This window comes from Heptranchias perlo, chromosome 27 (genome assembly GCF_035084215.1).
Source record: "Heptranchias perlo isolate sHepPer1 chromosome 27, sHepPer1.hap1, whole genome shotgun sequence".
Classification (NCBI taxonomy): Eukaryota; Metazoa; Chordata; class Chondrichthyes; order Hexanchiformes; family Hexanchidae; genus Heptranchias; species Heptranchias perlo.
In genome coordinates, this window is record NC_090351.1 from 6,124,767 (window position 1) to 6,148,285 (window position 23,519).

General features: G+C 45.8%; 1 protein-coding gene across 2 annotated transcripts in view; it reads right to left on the reverse strand.

The window, feature by feature from the left end:
- LOC137344360 (bile acid receptor-like) overlaps positions 1–23,519 on the reverse strand; it is a 101,936-nt gene that overhangs the window by 68,247 nt on the left and 10,170 nt on the right. The gene's annotated exons all lie outside the window — the stretch shown is intronic.

A 23,519-nucleotide genomic window follows, 5' to 3' on the forward strand; every position in this document is an offset into this window, starting at 1 on the left:
ATCTCTGATTCCCAGCACTCAAATAGTGGGAGAGGGATCTCTGATTCCCAGCACTCTAATGGTGGGAGAGGGATCTCTGATTCCCAGCACTCTAATGGTGGGAGAGGGATCTCTGATTCCCAGCACTCTAACGGTGGGAGAGGGATCTCTGATTCCCAGCACTCTAACGGTGGGAGAGGGATCTCTGATTCCCAGCACTCGAATAGTGGGAGAGGGATCTCTGATTCCCAGCACTCTAACGGTGGGAGAGGGATCTCTGATTCCCAGCACTCTAATAGTGGGAGAGGGATCTCTGATTCCCAGCACTCTAATGGTGGGAGAGGGATCTCTGATTCCCAGCACTCTAATGGTGGGAGAGGGATCTCTGATTCCCAGCACTCTAATAGTGGGAGAGGGATCTCTGATTCCCAGCACTCTAATGGTGGGAGAGGGATCTCTGATTCCCAGCACTCTAATGGTGGGAGAGGGATCTCTGATTCCCAGCACTCTAATAGTGGGAGAGGGATCTCTGATTCCCAGCACTCTAATGGTGGGAGAGGGATCTCTGATTCCCAGCACTCTAATGGTGGGAGAGGGATCTCTGATTCCCAGCACTCTAATAGTGGGAGAGGGATCTCTGATTCCCAGCACTCTAACGGTGGGAGAGGGATCTCTGATTCCCAGCACTCTAATGGTGGGAGAGGGATCTCTGATTCCCAGCACTCTAATGGTGGGAGAGGGATCTCTGATTCCCAGCACTCTAACGGTGGGAGAGGGATCTCTGATTCCCAGCACTCTAATGGTGGGAGAGGGATCTCTGATTCCCAGCACTCTAATAGTGGGCGAGAGATCTCTGATTCCCAGCACTCTAATTGTGGGAGAGGGATCTCTGATTCCCAGCACTCTAATGGTGGGAGAGGGATCTCTGATTCCCAGCACTCTAATAGTGGGAGAGGGATCTCTGATTCCCAGCACTCTAATAGTGGGAGAGGGATCTCTGATTCCCAGCACTCTAATGGTGGGAGAGGGATCTCTGATTCCCAGCACTCTAATGGTGGGTGAGGGATCTCTGATTCCCAGCACTCTGTGAAGGACTAGCTTTGACTTCTAGTAGAGTAATGGGGCAATGAAATCTTTAGCACTCTTGGATAAAGGATCAAATTCTGAGCACACTTTCCAGATTCACTCTCTTCACCACCGGCGCACCGTGGCTGCAGTGTGTACCATCCACAGGATGCACTACAGCAACTCGCCAAGGCTTCTTCGACAGCACCTCCCAAACCCGCGAGCTCTACCACCTAGATGGCCAAGAGCAGCAGGCACATGGGAACAACACCACCTGCACGTTCCCCTCCAAGTCACACACCATCCCAACTTGGAAATATATCGCCGTTCCTTCATCGTCGCTGGGTCAAAATCCTGGAACTCCCTTCCTAACAACACTGTGGGAGAACCGTCACCACACGGACTGCAGCGGTTCAAGAAGGCGGCTCACCACCACCTTCTCAAGGACAATTAGGGATGGGCAATAAATGCCGGCCTCTCCAGCGATGCCCACATCCCATGAACGAATGAAAAAAAAGATTCTTAGCATTCAGTGATAATTAAGCTTACAGTCACAATGGGACTACCATGATCACATCTCTTTAATACTTCTTGAGACTCCTGTTGAATCTGGAATAGGTCAACTGACTGACCTCCAGTTTGTCTCACAACATTGTCTCTTGATCATGTGGTGTGAGGCAGTGACGCTACTGGGACCTACCTGGATCTACATGCAGTGGAAATTGGCTCAGTCACAGCAATAATGCGTTTGTTTTGGTTAAATCGCATTTGTTTTTGCAGTCTGGATTCCCTTCCTGGAACTCTATTCGTGGCAAATGACAGGGCATCCCTCCGCTAACATATTCTGGCCCAAAAAATAGCTGTGCTTGTCAGTGAGGAACACTTCCTGAATTTAGCAAGAGAGGTACGAATGGACTCAAATGAAATTCAGAGAGCTGATGGGTTGAGCAAGCGCATCTATTATGATGGTGGGTTTGAGCGTGACTATCAGAAGTATTTTTAATCTTCAGGCACCATGTGCCAGCTAGGCTCAGTTTTAGCACTCTTGCCTCTGAATCAAAAGGTAGTAGGTTCAAACCCCATTCCAGGTCTTGTACAGTAGCCTAGTGGTTATGAAACTGGACTAACAAGCCAGAGGTTGTGAGTTTAAATCCCACCATAACAAACTGTGAAATTGAATTCAATAAATCTGGTAATTTGTTGGCTAGCACCACAAAAACCCAATTGGTTCACTAATGCCTTTCAGGGAAGGAAGTGTAGCCTAAATGTGACTTTAATTTCACAATATGTGTTTGACTCTTAATACACCCTGACTTGGCCTTAAAAGCCATTCAGTTGAAAAACAAGTATCAGACTTTTCATCAATGACCCAAGCATCGGATCAGTTCAAGACACAGGTAAGCCCAGCCTAGTTAACCCTGAAAAGTCCTCCTCACTAACTTGGTGCCTAAGTTGGGAGAACTGCCCACAGACTGGTCATATTCACAGTGTCATATCTATCAGCCAGCCTAGACTCCTCAATGACCATCTCTGGATATGTCCTGACCACTGGCAGGATAAACCTACCAGAGCTCTACAGTCGGGTAGGCATGGCCCTGGGGGTCCTCAGCATTGACTCCGGACCCCATGACCCCACAGCTTCAGATCAAACAAGGCTAAAATACTATCTAGTGGATACACTGCAGTAACATGCCAAGCTTACTTCATCAACACCTCCCAGCCTTGCAACCTATACCATCGAGAAGGATTACAGCACATCATCACCTCCAAGTCCAACCTGACTTGACTTTATACTGCCATTCCTCATTGTTGCTGGGTCAAAATCCTGGAATTGCCTACTGCTACCATTGTGGGAACACTATCAGCAGAAGAACTGCAGTGGTTGAAGGAGAAGGTCCACCATCACCTTCTCAGCACTATTAAGAATGGGAAATTAATATGGCCTTGTCAGAGTCGTTCACGTCCTGAGAACAAATGAAAAAAATGAGACCTTGTCTGCCTGTTCAAGTGGACATAAAAGATCTCATGGCAGTTTTTTGAAGACCAGAGAGTTCTCTTGGTGTTGTAGCTAACATTCAATTCTCAACCAAGACCATTGCAACAGATTATCTAGTTATTCATCTCATTGCTGTTTACGGAACCTTGCTGTGCACATATTGGCTGCACAACAGTGGCTACATTTCAAAGGTAATCCATGGGCTGTGAAGCACTTTAGGATGCCCTGAGGACATGAAAGACGCAATATAAACTTCTTTATATGTGACCATACGCTTCTTCTGTCTGTTTGCACTTCCCATTAATCTTGTTTGATGCACTAAACTACTACTCTCTTTGTTAAAACTGATGGTAAGACCCCTTTAAAGTGTTCCTGCTATGGAAGGAGTACTGAGGGGGTACCTTTCCTTTTTCAAAGAGGCCATGAGGGTGAGACCTGTTTAAAAGGAGCCCTAACGGAGCGATGCCTCTTTAAGATGGGCAGCTATTTAAAGAGCAGCTAAATGGAAACTGATATAAAACAGCTTTCTAATCTAAATAAGAAAATTATTACAATTCAATTATGAAACTGAAGGTTAAAAACAGCAAACAAACAAAAAATAATTCCCCTCCAATTTTCTCTGCTCCTTTCCTAAAGGCAATGGCCCAGAAAGTCGTCAATGTGGCGCCCATTTTTGGGCACTAAAAGGCCTCCTAAGCCTCCAATATGGCGGGCAGGAAGCGCACACGCATTACAAACCGGAAGAGCACCACCCGCCATATTGGTAAAGGCCAAAAAAGCGTTGTGCGGTGCCCACTCCTGAAATAGGCGTTAGGCCCTCTGCATATGTAAATAAGGGGCCTAACTTCTGTTTGAGGCCCCCTCTGCAAGACTGGTTTTCCCTGAGGCAGCTGGCAGGACTGCTTTAAAGGGACCGCTGCAGGCCGCAACCAACAAGGTAAGTTTTTAAAATATATTTACCTGAATGTGCAGCCGGGAGGAGCAGAGGGGGCTCCTTCTGACCCCACATTCAAAAAACGTGAGTCGCTGCCGGGCACTGTACCCTCCCTCCTCGATCGCCACCGATCCCCCCCTCCTGATCGCCACCAATCCCTCCCCCAACTCCATTCAATCACCGCCGCCTTCTCTCAGGCCACCACAAGCCCTCTCAATCGCCACCGTCCCCCACCTCGATTGTCACCATCCACCCCATCGATTGCCACCCCATCCTCCCCCTTCGATCACCACCGATCCCCTCCCCCTACCCTGCCCAATTGCCGCCGCCTTCGCCCTGGCCACCCCTTCCCCACCCCTTCCCGGTCACCCCCCTTTCCTCACTTACCTGAGGGCCAAAAACAGCCTGATCTACAATCACGCTTTGTCAGCCAGTTTCCTGTTTCTCTCTGCAGCTCGCCGGGCTCCGTGGAAATGCCTGAGGCCCAATATTGGGGGCACCTTAGGCCTCACCATTCAGGCGTATGGATTGTGCCTTGCGCCCCCCCATGTTCCCAAAAATGGGCGCACCCGAATTTCTAGGCCGATGACTCTTACTGGAATACATTTCACAAATACTAACATGAAATGTTTATTTTTCATATATAATCCATTGGCAGGTAATTTAACTGTAGAGGCATCACAGCTGAGCCTGTTTCTGACTTCACTTTCCATTAACACACACTCTTTCCAGCAAGAATGTCTGTCTAGACATTAACGGGGGGAATTTTAATCCCCAAGAACAGATGGGTCAGGGACGGGTGGGCAGTTAAAATATTTGATTTTTGAAGCATGACCGCAAGACGGCTCCAACACTCCCACTTCCGGGTTTAAAGGAGGTGTGTTTGGATGCATGCGAGTAGCCCACTCACTGCAGGCAGGATCTTAATTAGTTCAGGTGGGCGAGTAGTTATCGCAGCAATTAACGCCCTTGTGAGACGTTAATTAGGTCTTTTTAAATTAAATTTAACTTAACTTTAAATTCAACGACTCCAGCGTGGGTTTCCCGGGGCTCGTGAATCTCACCAGTGGAAAGGTGAGAAGGGCCGGATCATGAAGTAAGTGCCTTAATTACACTGTTGTGGCCCAGGAGGAGCAGGAGTGTTTCCTCCAGGCCCAACAAGCTTAACTGCCACGATAGGACCCCCGCGATCGGCCGTTCCCCCCAATGTCTGAGACCTTCCCTTCGACATCTGAGACCACTCCACCCAATGTCTGAGACCCCCTGTGTCCGAGACCTTCCCAATGTCCGAGACCCCCCCATGTCGGACTGCTCACCTCCCCAACAATGGCCGACTGCTCACCTCCACCCCGCGATCGGCACACCCTATCCAAACCCTAAAGATCCCAATCTCTCCCCGAACCCCCCGCCATCCAAACCCCAATGATCCCGATCTCTCCCCGACCCCCCCATCCAAACCCCAAAGATCCCAATCTCTCCCCGAACCCCCCGCCATCCAAACCCCAATGATCCCGATCTCTCCCCGACCCCGCCCATCCAAACCCCAATGATCCCGATCTCTCCCCGACCCCGCCCATTCAATCCCCAATGATCCCGATCTCTCCCCGACCCCCCCGCCATCCAATCCCCAATGATCCCGATCTCTCCCCGACCCCCCATCCAATCCCCAATGATCCTGATCTCTCCCCGACCCCCCATCCAAACCCCAAAGATCCCGATCTCTCCCCATCCCCCCCGCCATCCAAACCCCAAAGATCCCGATCTCTCCCCATCCCCCCCGCCATCCAAACCCCAAAGATCCCAATCTCTCCCCGACTCTCCCATCCAAACCCCAAAGATCCCGATCTCTCCCCGACCCCCCATCCAATCCCCAATGATCCCGATCTCTCTCCGACCCCCCATCCAATCCCCAATGATCCCGAACTCTCCCCGAACCCCCCGCCATCCAAACTCCAAAGATCCCGATCTCTCCCTGACCCCCCCGCCATCCAAACCCCAAAGATCCCGATCTCTCCCCGACCCCCCCATTCAATCCCCAATGATCCCGATCTCTCCCCGACCCCCCCGCCATCCAAGCCCCAAAGATCCCGATCTCCCCCCGACCCCCCCGCCATCCAAACCCCAAAGATCCCGATCTCTCCCCGACCCCCCCATTCAATCCCCAATGATCCCGATCTCTCCCCGACCCCCCCGCCATCCAAGCCCCAAAGATCCCGATCTCCCCCCGACCCCCCCGCCATCCAAACCCCAATGATCCCGATCTCTCCCCGACCCCCCCGCCATCCAAACCCCAATGATCCCGATCTCTCCCCGACCCCCCCGCCATCCAAACTCCAAAGATCCCGATCTCTCCCCGACTCTCCCATCCAATCCCCAATGATCCCAATCTCTCCCCGACCCCCCCATGCAATCCTCAATGATCCCGATCTCTCTCCGACCCCCCCGCCATCCAAACCCCAAAGATCCCGATCTCTCCCCGACCCCGCCCATCCAAACCCCAAAGATCCCGATCTCTCCCCAACCCCGCCCATCCAAACCCCAAAGATCCCAATCTCTCCCCGACCATCCAAACCCTAAAGATCCCGATCTCTCCCCGACCCTGCTCATCCAATCCCCAATGATCCCGATCTCTCCCCGACCCTGCCCATCCAATCCCCAATGATCCCGATCTCTCCCCGACCCCCCCCCCCCCCACATACAAACCCTGAAGACTCTGATCTCTCCCCGGCTGCTTTCCCGCCTGTCAATCTGACTGGCTGCCGGGCGCGAAACCCAGAAGTAAAATTTTTATCCTTCAATTAAGCTGCGATCACAGATTCCAACCCGCCAACTTCACTTCCATGTTTCATGTCCAATAAACTCCCCCCCGCCCCTCCCAGCTCTCTTCCTGGCTCCTAGTTAAAATCCCTAGGAGTGGAAATGCTGGCTGATTTTCCCTTCTGTAATCCAGGGGCAGTGGGATAAGATGCAGCACCCCCCACGACTACCCCGATTGAGATCAGGTGACTCAGACCAGGGATTGAATCTGGTCTTTATGGCCGTTTTACTCTCTGTACCCTACTGGGACAAACTTTCCAGTAAAGCCAAGAATTCCTGTAAATATGAAAATACTGCCCTGAAAATCTTTCCATTGGCAAAACACAACTCAAAACAAATGCCACTCCCCTCCCAAAGCTTGACCAGAGCAATTATGATATTTCCCACACTCTGATTCTCAAGCATGTTGGGCTGAGATAACTGGGGATTAGCAAATGATTTGACATGTTTCTTAAGAGAAGCTTCCCTGGGGACCTTCTGGTTTGCAATTCAGAAAACTTTGTTTACAAAGTGGTCATTTTGGATTATTAAAGATGACAACAGAAATGCAAGCCTGATGTTTATAATGAAGATGCTTTAGGATAGTTTCAAAATCAGGATCTGAATGTGAAAGATTAATCATGAGGATCACATTAATGAATCACTCAGAAAACCTTCATACTTTAATATCAGTGATGAACTCACACCAAGAGACCCCAGCCCAGAAATTGGATCGCAACCAATCAGGCTGTCAGCAGGACCACAGCAAATTGATATGCTGGCCTCATTAGTAACATGCTAGTGAGCTGCAGGCACCAGAGAAAGCTTGGCAGTCGCAGTGGAGTAACAAGATCAGCTGGCAGGGACGCCGGACAAGGGTCTAAGGTGAGTCCGGGGAGTGGGGGAGGGAATGGGGATGGGGCGAGCAGTAGCAAGTAGTGGCCCGCAATTTTAATGTGGAGCTTGGAGAAACACTCCAGCTCGCCTGTGGAAAACCATAAAGACCACATTAATGTAGAAATACGTGAACAGTTACTTGACCATAAAAAAAGAAAAGCATGATGGGTATTTGACCAATGTTAACTCCTTGACTCCCATACATAGGGCAGTTACAATTTCACACACACACACAGAAAGACACAATTGTCCTTGGTACGTTGATAATTAAGTTGGCTGTCCAGGTGCTTGGTACTGTCTGGCCAAGTAACTGTTCACGTATTTCTACATTAATGTGGTCTTTATGGTTTTCCACATGCCCTGGCTCCACATTCAGGTAAGTTAAGTATTTTTTTAAAAACTTACCTTCTTGGTAGTGGCTTCTTATAGACCAGGTAATCCTGAATGCAATGGGCCCGACGCCTGATGCATTCAAGGCTAACCAATTTCTGGTTCGGGTTCTAAAACAGGTATTAGGCCCCTTATTAGCATACTCAAGGGGCCTAATGCACGGAGGCCTCTACAGCGCCCAAACCAATATTGCATCGGACGTGTTTTAGACACTGTTCGGGCGCGGGAGGTGGGCCCCCTAAATTTTATGTCTTTGCATCCGTTTTCCGCCCGGAGAGATCTAATTTCACCCTCCCTCTGAATTCTAGTCTGTGTAAATGGCACACTGTACCCTCCACACAGGAATGAGAAGACAAGTCAGATAAATTGAAATTAATCTTTTTTGGTCTGTGAAATTCATTTATATCAGACAGTGGAGGATTGTTTTTAGAGGGCTGTCCAATGAGGTGATGGCTTGGTCCTGTACAAAGTGGCACTTGGTGCCAGATTAGAGCAGGTTTGTGCTGTGGGAGAAACCTACTAGGACTGGTTTGAAGCTGCCCAAACTCATTTAATTTGGGACCTTTACATCCAGCAGAGAGATTCTGCTGTATTGGTCTGAACCCATGTCCCATTGCTAACAAGCTATGATGCGCTGCTTATTAATTTATGTGTAATTTTGTTACAACTCCTCCTAATTCTCCGAGTTTATACAAGTATTTCATTTATGGACTTGTACACAAAGGTGAATTGTTTGTGATTGCACAAAATACAAGGGAATAACATGCAAACAGAAGTATAGGACAGGTCATGGTTATCTTGAGGCAGTTTTGTGCTGCTGAATGGGATAAAGGGTCACCTACTGTTAACAGATTTTGTAATGGTTCCTAACAGTTTCAGGAAGTAGAGCTGTTTGTTTACAAAAATGCTCTTGCCTCTGTGCTTTAAGGCAGAAGGCAGGAGTCCCATTAACTTCAAATTGTCAATAAATAGCATTGATCGGAAGCTCAATGGTGAGTTCAGCTATATAAATACTGTGGCCACTAGCGCAGGTCAGAAGCTGGGTTTTCTGCAACGAGTGACTCACCTCCTGACTCCCCAAAGCCTTTCCACCACCTACAAGGCACAAGTCAGGAGTGTGATGGAATACTCTCCACTTGCCTGGATGAGTGCAGCTCCAACAACACTCAAGAAGCTCGACACCATCCAGCTCAAAGCAGCCTGCTTGATTGGCACCCCAACCGCCACCTTAAACATTCACTCCCTCCACCACCGGCGCACCATGGCTGCAGTGTGTACCATCCACAGGATCCATGGCAGCAACTCACCACAGCTTCTTCGGCAGCATCTCCCAAACCCGCGACCTCTACCACCTAGAAGGACAAGGGCAGCAAGTGCATGGGAACACCATCACCTCCAAGTTCCCCTCTAAGTCACACATTATCCTGACTTGGACATATATCGCTGTTCCTTCATCATCGCTGGGTCAAAATCCTGGAAGTCCCTACCTAACAGCAAAGTGGGAGAACCTTCATCACATGGACTGCAGCAGTTCAAGGATAAGGTCCACCACCATCATCTCAAGGGGCACTAGGGATGGGCAATAAATGTCATTTTTGCCATCAACACCCACATCCCAAGAATGAATAATAAAAAAAATTAAATTACAAATATATTAGAGCCAAATGTAATTTGTCTTTAGAATAAGTGTTTGTCTCTAACTGAGCATTACTATTAGCATTAGAATTAAGCCAGGTATTCTAAACTGAATATACATCTCTAGCTTTTTATTGCTCCACTCCAGGACATAAACTGGCTCCAGTGCAGCCCTGAGGGAGTGCTACATTGTTGGAGGTGCTGCTGTCTGACTATGATATTAAACTGAAGTGTCTGCCAGCTCAAGTGGACGGTAAAGATCTCAGAGCACAACTTTTGGAGAGTTAGGCCCCAATATTTACGGAGAGGCAGGCGGGGTGGGGTGGAGCGCGGTATCGCGAGGAAAACCTGGCAAGGCCGGGGACGCGGAGGTCCTGCTGAATTTAACGGCAGGACCTAATTAGAAATTTTTCTTCTGTTTCCCGCCCGGCAGCCAGCCAAATTGACAGGCTGGCTGGCTGCCAGGCAGGAAAATCAGCGGCAGGAGGCCGCAGCCAGGGACTCTTGCGGACAGTCCCCGGAAATCTGGAGGAGGGAACGAGCGAGAGTTCGGGGCTTGGGAAGGGGAGAGAAGCCGCGATCGGCAGAGGGGAGGCCGACGGCTTCCTTGACAGGCCGGGGGGAGCACTCCTGCTCCTCCTGGCCCACAGGAAGGCACTTATCTTCTTGAGCTGGCAGCTACTGGCTCCCTTTTACTGCCGGTTTTCCCAAGCCCTGGGAAATCCGCACGGCAACTGTTAAATTTAAAAGAGGCTCACAATTACACTGTAGGAGCCTGATTTAAATATGTTAATAAAGTGCCTGCCTCTCGGAGGCGGGACATTCGCATGGCACGAAACCCGTCGTCATGAAAACAGCAACGGTTGCGTACACGGCGGGTTGGGGACACATTCCTGTTTTAAAATTTTTAACCCCCTCTCCCGCCCATCATGGGGAGGGGTTAATATCAAGGCCTTGACCAACATTCCTGTCTCCTCCAAAAAAAAGTAGAATAACCGCTGTTTGTTTTATTCCTGTTTGTGGGATGTAGGTGGTGCAGAATGGGTGCCACATTTTCCTACATAATAACTGTAATGGCACTCCAAAATTAGTCATTCTAAGAAGTTCTTTGAGACTTTTTAATTACGTGATAATGAGCTGTGTAAATGCACATACATAAATCCCTTTTCTTTCTAGCCATAGGATACCACAATATTTTCAATGTTTGATTCATTTCTCTTGCACCAGTTATTGAAATTAATTATTACAAAACTACCTTGGGGAAATATAAGCAACAAAGAACTTCCTGCCCTAATTTTATAATGAGTTCTGACATCCTAGTTTAAAATAACTAGTTGAGATCCATTTATCATGGCATAACAACAACATTTGTTAGCTGAATAAAAATCACGGAGGTGGACATTGAGATCATTAAAAGCATTAGCCAGAGCCTCGTGGAGCCACAAAGACCTTTGGCAATTGAATGGCAACCATCCATCTGTAGGAAGTACCACCTCAATCCAAACCAACAGCAACATTTCAACTTAATTCCCCAGATTTCCAGGAACGCACTTAAGCAAAAATTGCAACAAAATTTACGTTGATCTTGCCGATGGGAACTTATGCTGAAATTTCCTGCAGAGCTCATTTGCCTATGCTGGAACGTAAAAACTGGTGTAAAATAGGAGCAAATGCAGTGCCACCAATAGGGGTACAGAATTACATAGAACTACATAGGATGTACAGCACAGAAACAGGCCATTCGGCCCAACAGGTCTATGCCGGTGTTTGTGCTCCACACGAGCCTCCTCCCGCCCTACTTCATCTAACTCTGTCAGCATATCCTTCTATTCCTTTCTCCCTCATGTTTTTATCTAGCTTCCCCTTAAGTGCATCTATGCTATTCACCTGAACTCCTCCTTGTGTTAGCGAGTTCCACAATCTAACCACTCTCTGGGTAAAGAAGTTTCTTCTGAATTCCCTATTAGATTTATTAGTGACTATCTTATATTTATATTTATGGCCCCTAGTTCTGGTCTCCCCCACAAGTGGAAACATCTTCTCTACATCTATCAGGTCACCCCTCAGTCTTCTCCTTTCTAGAGAAAAGAGCCCCAGCCTGTTCAATCTTTCCTGATAGGTATAACCTCTCAGTTCTGGTATCAGCCTAGTAAATCTTTTTTGCACCTTCTCCAGTGTCTCTATATCCTTTTTATAAAATGGAGACCAGAACTGTTCACAGTACTCCAAGTGTGGTCTAACCAAGGTTCTATACAAGTTTAACATAACTTCTCTGCTTTTCAATTCCATCCCTCTAGAAATGAACCCCAGTGTTGGTTTGCTTTTTTTATGCCCTTATTAGCCTGCATCACTACTTTTAGTGATTTATATAACTGTACCCCCTGATCCCTCTGCTCCTCTACCCCATTTAGATTCTTATTTTCAAAGGGATATGTGACCTCCTTATTCTTCCTACCAAAATGTACGACCTCACACTTATCTATATTGAAATTCATTTGCCAATTACGTGACCATTTTGCAAGTTAATTAATGTCTTCCTGTATTTTGTCGCAGTCCTCCTCAGTATTAACTATGCCTCCAATTTGGTGCCATCCGCAAATTTTGAAATTGTGCTTCTGATTCCAAAATCCAAATGGTTTCTGTAAATGGTGAATAACCGTGGTCCTAGCACCGATCCTTGTGGAACATCACTTCTCACCTTTTGCCAGTCTGAGTAACTACCTTTAACCCTTACTCTCTGTTTTCTGTTTTGTAGCCAGCTTGTTATCCATTCTGCTACTTGTCCCCTGACTCCACATGCACTGACCTTAGTCATAAGTCTACTGTGCGGTCCTTATCGAAGGCCTTTTGAAAATCCAAATATATTACATCTACTACATTACTCTTATCCATCCTCTCTATAACTTCTTCAAAGAATTCAATAAGGTTGGTCAAGCATGACCTTCCCTTTTGAAATCCGTGCTGACTATTCTTTATTAGTTTTTCAGTTTCTAGATGTTTTTCTATCACATCTTTGAGTAAGGATTCCATTATCTTTCCTACCACCGATGTTAAGCTAATTGGCCTATAGTTCCCTGGACTTGCTCTATCTTCCTTTTTAAATATAAGAATGTCATTAGCTGTCCGCCAGTCCTCTGGCACTATTCCCTTTTCTAATGAATTTTTATATATATGTAATAGTGCCTCTGCTAGCCCTTCCCTAACATCTTTTAATATGCGCGGATGCAATCCATCCAGATCAGGAGTTTTATCCTCTCGAAGTTTGATTTTTTTTTGGACACTAAGGGAAGCAAGGGATATGGGAAAAGGGCAGGAAAGTGGAGTTGAGGTAGAAGATCAGCCACGATCTTATTGAATGGCAGAGCAAGCTCGAGGGGCCATATGGCCTACTCTTGCTCCTATTTCTTATGTTCTTATGTTCTAATGATTAGCTTATCAATTATCTCCCCTCTTTCTATCTTAAATGATCTCTTCTCCTAATGTCATGTCCACTGTGTTAGTCTCTCTGGTATATACTGAGGCAAAGTAATTATTTAATATTTCTGCCATTACCTGTGAGTTTATTACGTGTATCCCTTAGTGACCCTATCCCTATCCTGATTTTTCTTTTGTTATTTATGTGTCTGTAGAATACTTTACTATTTCATTTTATATTCCTTGATCATTTAATTTTGTAGTTTCTTGTTACCTTCCTAAGGCAATAGCCAGTGCAGTGCTGCCTTCTGCCATGACACTCAACTTCAGAACATCTAACCTCTGCTGCTCCTCTTCCTCTTCAACATCCTTTATTATGCAGAATAGGGGTATGCCCACAGGGTAGGCCTTTTCAGCTGCTTTGTTCTGAATGCCTCTGGGGGTTCCTAAAACGTTTGGACTGATAGCGTGTTGGTTAATTATAGTGCAGGACTCAGTTAAAAAAAATTTAAACTGCAAAGAAAATCGCTATCAAACTAGAAATTTCAGTTACACCGATATCAGGTGATTTTGGGCCTTACTGCACCTAACATTTTGGACATAAATCCAGCGCATTATTCGTGTAAATCCATGAAACTCGCGCAAGCTAGTCTTTTGCGTGAGCTCTGTAAATAAACGGCAGAGGGTTTCCGCCGATCTATCCTGAAAGTGGCACAAATGATCAAAGAAATTCACGCATAGTGATGTTTCAGCGTAAAACCGGTGTAAATTGGTTACACATGAATTTCCTCAGAAACAAATGGCGCAACGCCACTCTTATACTGTTGTTACGGCAAAACTTTCCTGGAATTTTATAACATGCAACAATGCCATGAAAACGATTCAGTGTTTGTGAAAACACTGCACACAAGTGCAGATATTACACAGTGTGCTGAGAGTTCGGTAAGTGTGGGAGTTTGGTGAAGTGGGGGAAGGAGGTGCTGCTTTGCCTTGCTTTTCCAAACTTTTCCTGCAGAGCGGTAGTGGACCTGAGAGTAGAAGACTGAGATTGTGGAATAAAAGCAGCAGCAGACCTGCACCAAGAGACAACTACTGTGCGACATCACAGGGACTTAACTCCTGGACCTAAGATAAATAAGAAGCAAAAAGTAATCCAAGTGGGAAGTCACCAAGGAAAAGGTAAGTGATTGGCTGGTGAGTATTTTCCTGCTGAATTTGTCTAAGGTTAGAGTTTGTGGATTCTCTGGTCTCTGTTGTGTAGTGGGGGACTGCTGTTCAGCAAGGGCCCTTGAGTATACCTTTTTAATTGAAGTGAAATTGGTGGGATTCATTTAATTTGAATTAATTAGTTAAAGGGTAAGTCATGTCAGGACAGCCCAGCCCCGTGTTATGCTCTTCCTGCTCTATGTGGGAAATCAGGGACCCTTCCGGTGTCCCTGACGACCATGTGTGCGGGAAATGTATCCAGCTGCAGCTACTGACAAACCGCATTGCGGCACTGGAGCTGCGGATGGATTCATTAAGGAGCATTCGCGATGCTGAGAACGTCATGGATAGCACGTTTAGTGAGATGGTCACACCGCAGGTAAAGGTTGTACAGGCAGGAAGTAATTGGGTGACCACCAGGCAGAGTAAGAGGAGCAGGCAGGCAGTGCAGGGGTCCCCTGTGGCCGTCCCCCTCTCAAACAAATATACCGCTTTGGATATTGTTGAGGGGGATGACTTATCAGGGGAAGGCAGCAGCAGCCAACTTCCTGGCACCAGGGGTAGCTCTGCTGCACAGGCTGGGAGGAAAAAGAGTGGAAGAGCTATAGTGGTAGGGGATTCTATCGTAAGGGGAACAGACAGGCGTTTCTGTGGCTGTAAACGTGACTCCAGGATGGTTTGTTGCCTCCCTGGTGCCAGGGTCATGGATGTCACTGAGCGGCTTCAGGGCATTCTCAAGGGGGAGGGTGAGCAGGCAGAGGTCGTGGTCCACATTGGGACCAACGACATAGGTAGGAAGGGAGATGAGGTCCTGCATCAAGAATTTAGGGAGCTAGGTAGCAGATTAAAGAGCAGGACCTCAAAGATTGTAATCTCTGGATTACTCCCAGTGCCACGGGCTAGTGAGTATAGAAATAGGAGGATAGAACAGATGAATGCGTGGCTAAAGAGTTAGTGCAGGAGGGAGGGTTTCAGTTTCCTGGATCACTGGGCCTGCTTCTGGGGAAGGTGGGACTTGTACAAGTCGGACGGGTTGCACCTGAACCAGAGCGGGACAAATATCTTTGCGGGGAGGTTTGCTAGCACTGTTGGGGGGGGTTTAAACTAACTTGGCAGGGGGATGGGATACAGAGTGGAGCTACAATAGGGGGTGATGTGCAGCCAAATATAGAGAAAAAAACAAGTCAGCTTGGAAGACAGGGCAAATATGTGAGGGCAAGGCTGGATGGCATCTATTTTAATGCAAGGAGTCTTGCGAATAAGGTGGATGAACTGAAGGTGTCGATAAACACATGGGAGTATGATATTGTTGCTGTCACAGAGACAAGGTTGAGGGAGGGGCAAGACTGGCAGCTCAATATTCCGGGGTACAGAATCTTCAGGCGAGACAGAGGGGGAGGTATAAGAGGAGGGGGGGGTCACAATATTAATTAAAGAATCAATTACTGCCATAAGGAGGGATGATATATTAGCAGGTTCCTCTAATGAGGCCATATGGGTGGAGCTTAAAAACAAAAAGGGGGCAAGCACTTTGATGGGAGTGTACTATAGGCCCCCAAACAGTCAGGGGGAGATAGAGGAACAGATATGTAGGCAAATCTCAGAAAATTGTGCAAATAATAGGGTAATAATAGTGGGGGATTTCAACTTCCCCAATATTAACTGGGATACTCAGAGTGTAAAAGGCTTAGAGGGTACAAAATTCTTAACGTGCATCCAGGAGAGCTTTTAGGGCCAGCATGTAGAAAGTCCTACAAGAGAGGGGGCGGTACTGGACCTAATTCTAGGGAATGTGGCCGGCCAAGTGGAAGAAGTGCTAGTAGGTGAGCACTTTGGTGACAGTGACCATAATTCGGTGAGATTTAAGGTGGTCATGGAAAAGGATAGGGAGGGGCCGGAAATAAAGGTTCTAAATTGGGGGAAGGCCAATTTTAATAGGATAAGGCAGGATCTGGCCAAAATGGACTGGGATCAGCTGCTTGTAGGAAAATCCGCATCGGAGCAATGGGAGTCTTTCAGAAGGGAGATTGAGACCATACAATGGCAACATGTTCCCGTAAAGGTCAAGGGTGGTTCCAAGAACTCCAGGGAACCTTGGATGTCAGGGGATATATGAGAATGGATTATGAAAAAAAGGAGGGCTTTTGGCAGATACAAAAGGCTAAAGACGGAGGAAGCCCTAGAGGAGTACAAAAAGTGCAGGGGGATACTTAAAAAAGAAATTAGGAGATCAAGGAGGGGCCATGAAATAACACTGGCGAGCAAAATAAAGGAAAATCCTAAGATGTTTTATAAGTATATTAAGGGTAAGAGGATGACTAGGGAAAAAGTAGGGCCCATTCGGGACAAAAATGGCAATCTGTGTGTGGAGCCGGCAGATGTAGGAGGGGTTCTAAATGAATTTTTTACATCTGTTTTCACTATGGAGAAGGACGATGTAGACATAGAAATACGGCAGGGGGACTGTGATATACTCGAACATATTAACATCGAGCGGGAGGAGGTATTGGCGGTTTTAGCAGGCCTAAAAATGGATAAATCCCCAGGCCCGGACAAAATGTATCCCAGGCTATTGTGTGAGGCAAAGGAGGAGATTGCGGGGGTTCTAACACATATATTCAGAACCTCTCTGGCCACAGGGGATGTGCCAGAGGACTGGAGAACCGCTAATGTAGTACCATTATTCAAGAAGGGGAGTAGGGAAAAACCGGGGAACTACAGGCCAGTGAGCCTAACATCAGTGGTAGAAAAATTATTGGAAAAAATTCTGAAGGACAAAATTAGTCTCCACTTGGAGAAGCAAGGATTAATCAGGGATAGTCAACATGGCTTTGTCAAGGGAAGATCATGTCTGACTAATTTGATTGAATTTTTTGAGGGGGTGACTAGGCGTGTGGATGAGGGTAACGCAGTGGATGTGGTATACATGGATTTCAGTAAGGCCTTCGATAAAGTCCCCCACAGGAGACTGGTCAAGAAGGTACGAGCCCATGGAATCCAGGGTGCCTTGGCACTTTGGATACAAAACTGGCTTAGTGGCAGAAGGCAGAGGGTGATGGTCGAAGGTTGTTTTTGTGACTAGAGGCCTGTGGCCAGTGGGGTACCACAGGGATCGGTGCTGGGTCCCTTGCTGTTTGTGGTCTACATTAATGACTTGGATATGAATGTAAAAGGTATGATCAGTAAGTTCGCTGATGATACAAAAATTGGTAGGGTGGTAAATAGCGAGGAGGATAGCCTCAGTCTGCAGGACGATATAGATGGGTTGGTCAGATGGGCGGAACAGTGGCAAATGGAATTTAACCCGGAAAAGTGCGAGGTGATGCACTTTGGAGGGACTAACAAGGCAAGGGAATACACAATGAATGGGAGGACCCTAGGCAAGACAGAGGGTCAGAGGGATCTTGGTGTGCAAGTTCACAGATCCCTGAAGGCAGCAGAACAGGTAGATAAGGTGGTAAAGAAGGCATATGTGATACTTGCCTTTATTAGCCGAGGCATAGAATATAAGAGCAAGGAGGTTATGATGGAGCTGTATAAAACACTGGTTAGGCCACAGCTGGAGTATTGTGTGCAGTTCTGGTCGCCACACTACAGGAAGGATGTGATCGCTTTGGAGAGGGTGCAGAGGAGATTCACCAGGATGTTACCAGGGCTGGAGCGCTTCAGCTATGAAGAGAGACTGGGAAGATTGGGTTTGTTTTCCTTGGAGCAGAGGAGGCTGAGGGGGGACATGATTGAGGTGTACAAAATTATGAGGGGCACAGATAGGATGGATACTAAGGAGCTTTTTCCCTTCGTTGAGGGTTCTATAACAAGGGGGCATAGATTCAAGGTAAAAGGCAGGAGGTTTAGAGGGGATTTGAGAAAGAACTTTTTCACCCAGAGGGTGGTTGGAGTCTGGAACTCACTGCCTGAAAGGGTTGTGGAGGCAGGAACCCTCACAACATTCAAGAAACATTTGGATGAGCACTTGAAATGCCATAGCATACAAGGCTACGGACCAAATGCTGGAATATGGGATTAGAGTAGACAGGGCTTGATGGCCGGCGCGGACACGATGGGCCGAAGGGCCTCTATCCGTGCTGTATAACTCTCTCTATAACTCTCTAAGTACCCTTCTGCTGTTTTCTATTTCTACTTTTAATTTTTTGGTTTTAAGGGCCCATTAATGAGAAATCACTTTCATGGACTTTTCGAACAATTTTTATTCAAACTGGAATAAACACTAAAATGAAATGAAATACAATCATCAGAGGATTTATCCCTTAAAGTGGCAAATCACCTGCATGCAACAGATGCATCCTTAACATACAATTTAGGGTTATAAATGTCACTGAAGAAGAGACAAAAAAGTGAGAACGTTCTCAACACAGTAATATTTAAAGGAAAACAATTGTTTTATACATTGTTAGTAAGCCTACAGTAACAGAAGGAATTTGTGTCACGAACTGACTGTGAATGGTAAGTATTTCAGTGAGTGGTTAACTCTATAAACGTTGGCATTGGTAGACATGCCATTCTTACAGGCTACCTGTACAAGAGTTATACAGAGTGAGGAGACAGTCAGTTATTACCCACTGTTGTGTGTTGTACATGTGTAGGGATCCCACACAATAAGGAGACTGTCAGCTGTTATCCAGTGGAGCAAATTTTCTATACTTCTGCGCCCAGTAGGTTTCTTACTCAATGGAAGCACCAATCGGACAATCAGGTGCAGAAGTCAGTCTGCTCAACTCAGGGCCCAATTTTTCAGTTATTATTGTTAATGGGACAAAAATTGGGAGCACCTCAAATCAGATGCACTGACCTCCATGGCTGATTCTCCAATTGGTGCTGCTGCTGAACGAGACTCTCACTGGGTGCAGAATCTTGGAAGATTTATCTCAGTGTGTGCTGCACATATATAGAAGCCAACGATAGTGAGGAGAGTCAACGTTTACTTAGTGTGTGGCATGCACATATAGGGATGACACACGGGAGCAACACACAATGAAGAGACAGTTTTCACCCAGTGTGTGGTGTACATATACACAGATCACACAGTGTGAGGAGACAGTTTTCACCCAGTGTGTGGTGTACATATACACAGATCACACAGTGTGAGGAGACAGTTTTCACCCAGTGTGTGGTGTACATATACACAGATCACACAGTGTGAGGAGACAGTTTTCACCCAGTGTGTGGTGTACATATACACAGATCACACAGTGTGAGGAGACAGTTTTCACCCAGTGTGTGGTGTACATATACACAGATCACACAGTGTGAGGAGACAGTTTTCACCCAGTGTGTGGTGTACATATACACAGATCACACAGTGCGAGGAGACAGTTTTCACCCAGTGTGTGGTGTACATATACACAGATCACACAGTGTGAGGAGACAGTTTCCACCCAGTGTATGCTGCATACATTTAAGAGTCAGAGACAGTGAGGAGATTGGCAGGTTTTATCTAGCAGGTGCTTAGGGTTTCCAACCCTTCAGGATTGGCCTGAAAATTAATCTCCTGGACAATGCTGTGAGGAACCCAGGAGAAACATCACGGGGGCATTAAAAAAATGGTGTGTTTTTGATTTACTTTAAACACTTCTGTTTATTAGTTATAAAAATATTGGAGATGGTAAAAAAGGCAGTTTGACTTGGTGGGGATGTTGAAGGTGGGAGGTTATGTGATGAAACCTCCAGGAAGATGTCAAAGCAGAGTTGGCAACCCTGTGTGTGCTGTACATGCAAAGGAATCATACAGAGTCACACACAGTGCTGAGGCAATCATTGTCCAGTGTGCACTGTTGAGGAGCTGACGCTGATGAGTAATGCTATTTTGGACCAGGATGAACTATTCCCTTTCATGCTGTGTGCACCACATTTTGTTAAATTAGCATTCTTCAGAACTTCTGACCTTTCATGTTTGAAATGTTTACTGATGTTGTTACTCTTTAATTTTTTTATCATGCTTTGGATCAAATTCCATTATTGCTTCAAGGGGAACAATTTCCAAAACAGCACACAATGGACTTTTTATAGTGACTTTTGAAAACATTTTATTAAATTATTATTTTCCCATATTGTGAGATTGCTGGAACAGTTAACTTTTTGGTTATTAATTGCATTATGTGTTATTTTCATTGGCGATGGGAAGAAGCGACAATAATTCTCAGTACATTAGCAAATATGTTTTTTTGTTCTTGTTAATGTTTATATTGACAGCGTTTGCATTCTCTTACTCAATCTCGGGATGCTTGCTAGTTTCCTGCATATACAGTATAACGTTTATAAAAATAGAATGCTGTTGTCAGGGCACAGTGCAGGGAATCTAACAGCAGTCAGGCTCAGGATCATCTGTGATTACCCTTACATTACTTGTTATCTTACTTCTAAACATGTGTGTGTAAGGCCCTTTTACTTACATGTGAGGATATTGAGGTGTCAGCCATGGCTTAGTGGTAGCACTCTCACCACTGAGTTCGAACTTTGTGGGTTCAAGCTCTATTCCAGAGACTTAAGCACAAAATGTAGGCTGATGCTCTAGTGCAGTACTGAGGGAGTGTTGCTCTGTCGTAGGTGCCATCATTCAGATTAGGTGTTAAACTGAGGCCCTGTCCGCCCTCTCAGGTAGATGTAAAAGATCTCATGGCACTATTTCGAAGAAGATCAAGGGAGATCTCCCTGGTGTCCTGACCAATATTTGTACCTCAACCAACATCACTAAAACAGATTATCTGGCCATTATCTCATTGATGTTTGTGGGAGCTTGCTAAGCATAAATTAGCTGCTACATTTCCTACATTACAACAGTGACTACACTTCAAAAGTACCTGAAGCTTCGGGACATCCTGAGATTATGAAAGGTGCTATAGAAATGGAAGTCTTTCTTTTGTTTTCTTTCAATAATAAAAATCTCCACTTCTCCCACTGCCTTTGATGACTTGGGACTCAGGCAAAATTAGATAATTCTGTAGCTCTCACTTGTGCAGCATCACCATTATATACTGCTTTATTTTATTTTTTTTACACTAATTTTCTCCTTTCTTTTCTCCCTTATTTTGCCTGTCGTTTGCCAACCAAGAGGGCAGCAGGCGACCTGCTCCTGGGCTTCTCCCAATGCTACACTGTATCACTATCTCATTGCTAAGAAAATCACTCGAGTTTTCTGGGTGTATTTGGAGGGTGAGCTTGCCCACCATTTTTTTTCTATTCCTTCCTCTGGTTGTATGTCTTGCTCTGTTCAGCTATTTCTCTCAACAGTCTGGCCAAGATCCAGAATTTGCCATTTGAAGCATTGCAGCCAAAACCCGTCTTGCCTATTTTACGATTTTATGTACATGTGCAAATCAGATATTGTAAGAAAATTGTTCAGTATCGGCATTTTTTGAAAGATAGCTGACGCTGGATAATTTATCCAATGTTGCCTTTGTATATGTTGCATCCAATGGCAGGTTCTGCACATCTGGATTTGATGAAGTAACACTGACAGTAGAGACAAACAGAAAATAAAACTGCAAATGTTGGAATCTGAAATAAAAGCAGAAAATATTGGGTATCAGACGAAAGGTCGATGCCTGAATCATTAACCCACCTTTTCTCTTTACAGATGGTGGTGGATTGGCTGTTTATTTTTATCATTTTCTGTTTTCATTCCAACACATCGGGGGCGATTTTCATGTGTGGTGCAGATCGGGCAGGCAACGGGCGGGGCACCCATTCCACCTGCCCGATGACGGAACGATGTAGTCCAGCTCAAGCTTTTTTATTTGTTCTTAGGACAAGGGTGATACTGGCATTGCCGCATTTATTTTTCCATCCTCATTGCCCTTAGAAGGTGGTTTACTTTCTGTAATGTGGAGATGCCGGTGATGGACTGGGGTTGACAACTGTAAACAATTTTACAACACCAAGTTATAGTCCAACAATTTTATTTTAAAATCCACAAGCTTTCCGAGGCTTCCTCCTTCCTCAGGTGAATGTGAGGAAGGAGGAAGCCTCCGAAAGCTTGTGGATTTTAAAATAAAATAGTTGGACTATAACTTGGTGTTGTAAAATTGTTTACAATTACTTTCTGTAGCAATTGTTTTTACAACTAAGTGGCGTTCGAGGCTACTTCAGAGAATTAAGAATCAATCATACGGTATGGGACTGAAGTCATGTGTAGGCCAGATTCCCTTTGCGGAAAAGCATTAGTGAACCAGTTGGGTTTTAATGACAATCCAGCAATTCAATTTCACAACTTTTCATGATCAGATTGTGACTGAGTGTCCTAGTGTAATAATATTACTGCTACACTACAACTCTCATTTTTACTATTGATACAGTTATCAACAGATTAGCTAGAAACATCTTCATTTCAGGATGTAGTAATGAAGATTCCCTCCACAGTCTATATTTAAAAATATATTTATTGTATAATCCTTGCAGAAACAGATTCTTCTCCCCCATCTCTACTGTTATTAAACATTCCACTGCACCTAAATCAAGAACTTGTAGTACTTATGAGTGGGGCTTTCTGTCGTCCCAAGTCCTTCGACAAACTACAATAAAATATCTGGGATGAGTTCCAAACTGAATAAGAAATCTGAATTTGGGTTATTCACATGTATATATATATATATATGCAAGTAAGTTCTTAATTTTTCATGTCAATTTTATTTTGGAATGGTTTCTTGCAAATTGGATGCCAACCAGGTGCTAATCAACTGTTCAGGGTTGATTCCTCAGCCAGAGCAGCAGTTGGCATACTACAATTGGCATATGTGCCCCTGGGCTAGGGAAGAGGAAAAAATCAGCCCAGGTTCACACTCGTGATCATGATCCTGTGAGTCCTGCTGGAAAGTGTGTACATGTTTATGTCAAGCGAGGGGACAATTGGGTTTGGCTATGACGTTCCCCAGTGATCAGTTAGCCTACTGACATTCATTATTTAGGCTCACAAATGAAGAATGACCACTTGGATAAAGAACCAGAAGGCAGCAAGGGGAACCGTGCTCTAGCAAGAGTCGGTGTACAGGAAAGAAGGAGAGAAAAGTGGAGAAAAAAATTTAAAGGGCCAAAACTGTCCACAAATTGCATGATTTGGGGAGCTGTAATTTGGGGCAGGACCCAGATCCACTGGGTTTGCACCTCATTGAGAACTCATCAAGAAATTACGCTCCAGGGAGACAGGCACATCTTCGTATGTAGCTTTAGAACTTTGGGGGCATTTCTGGGGGT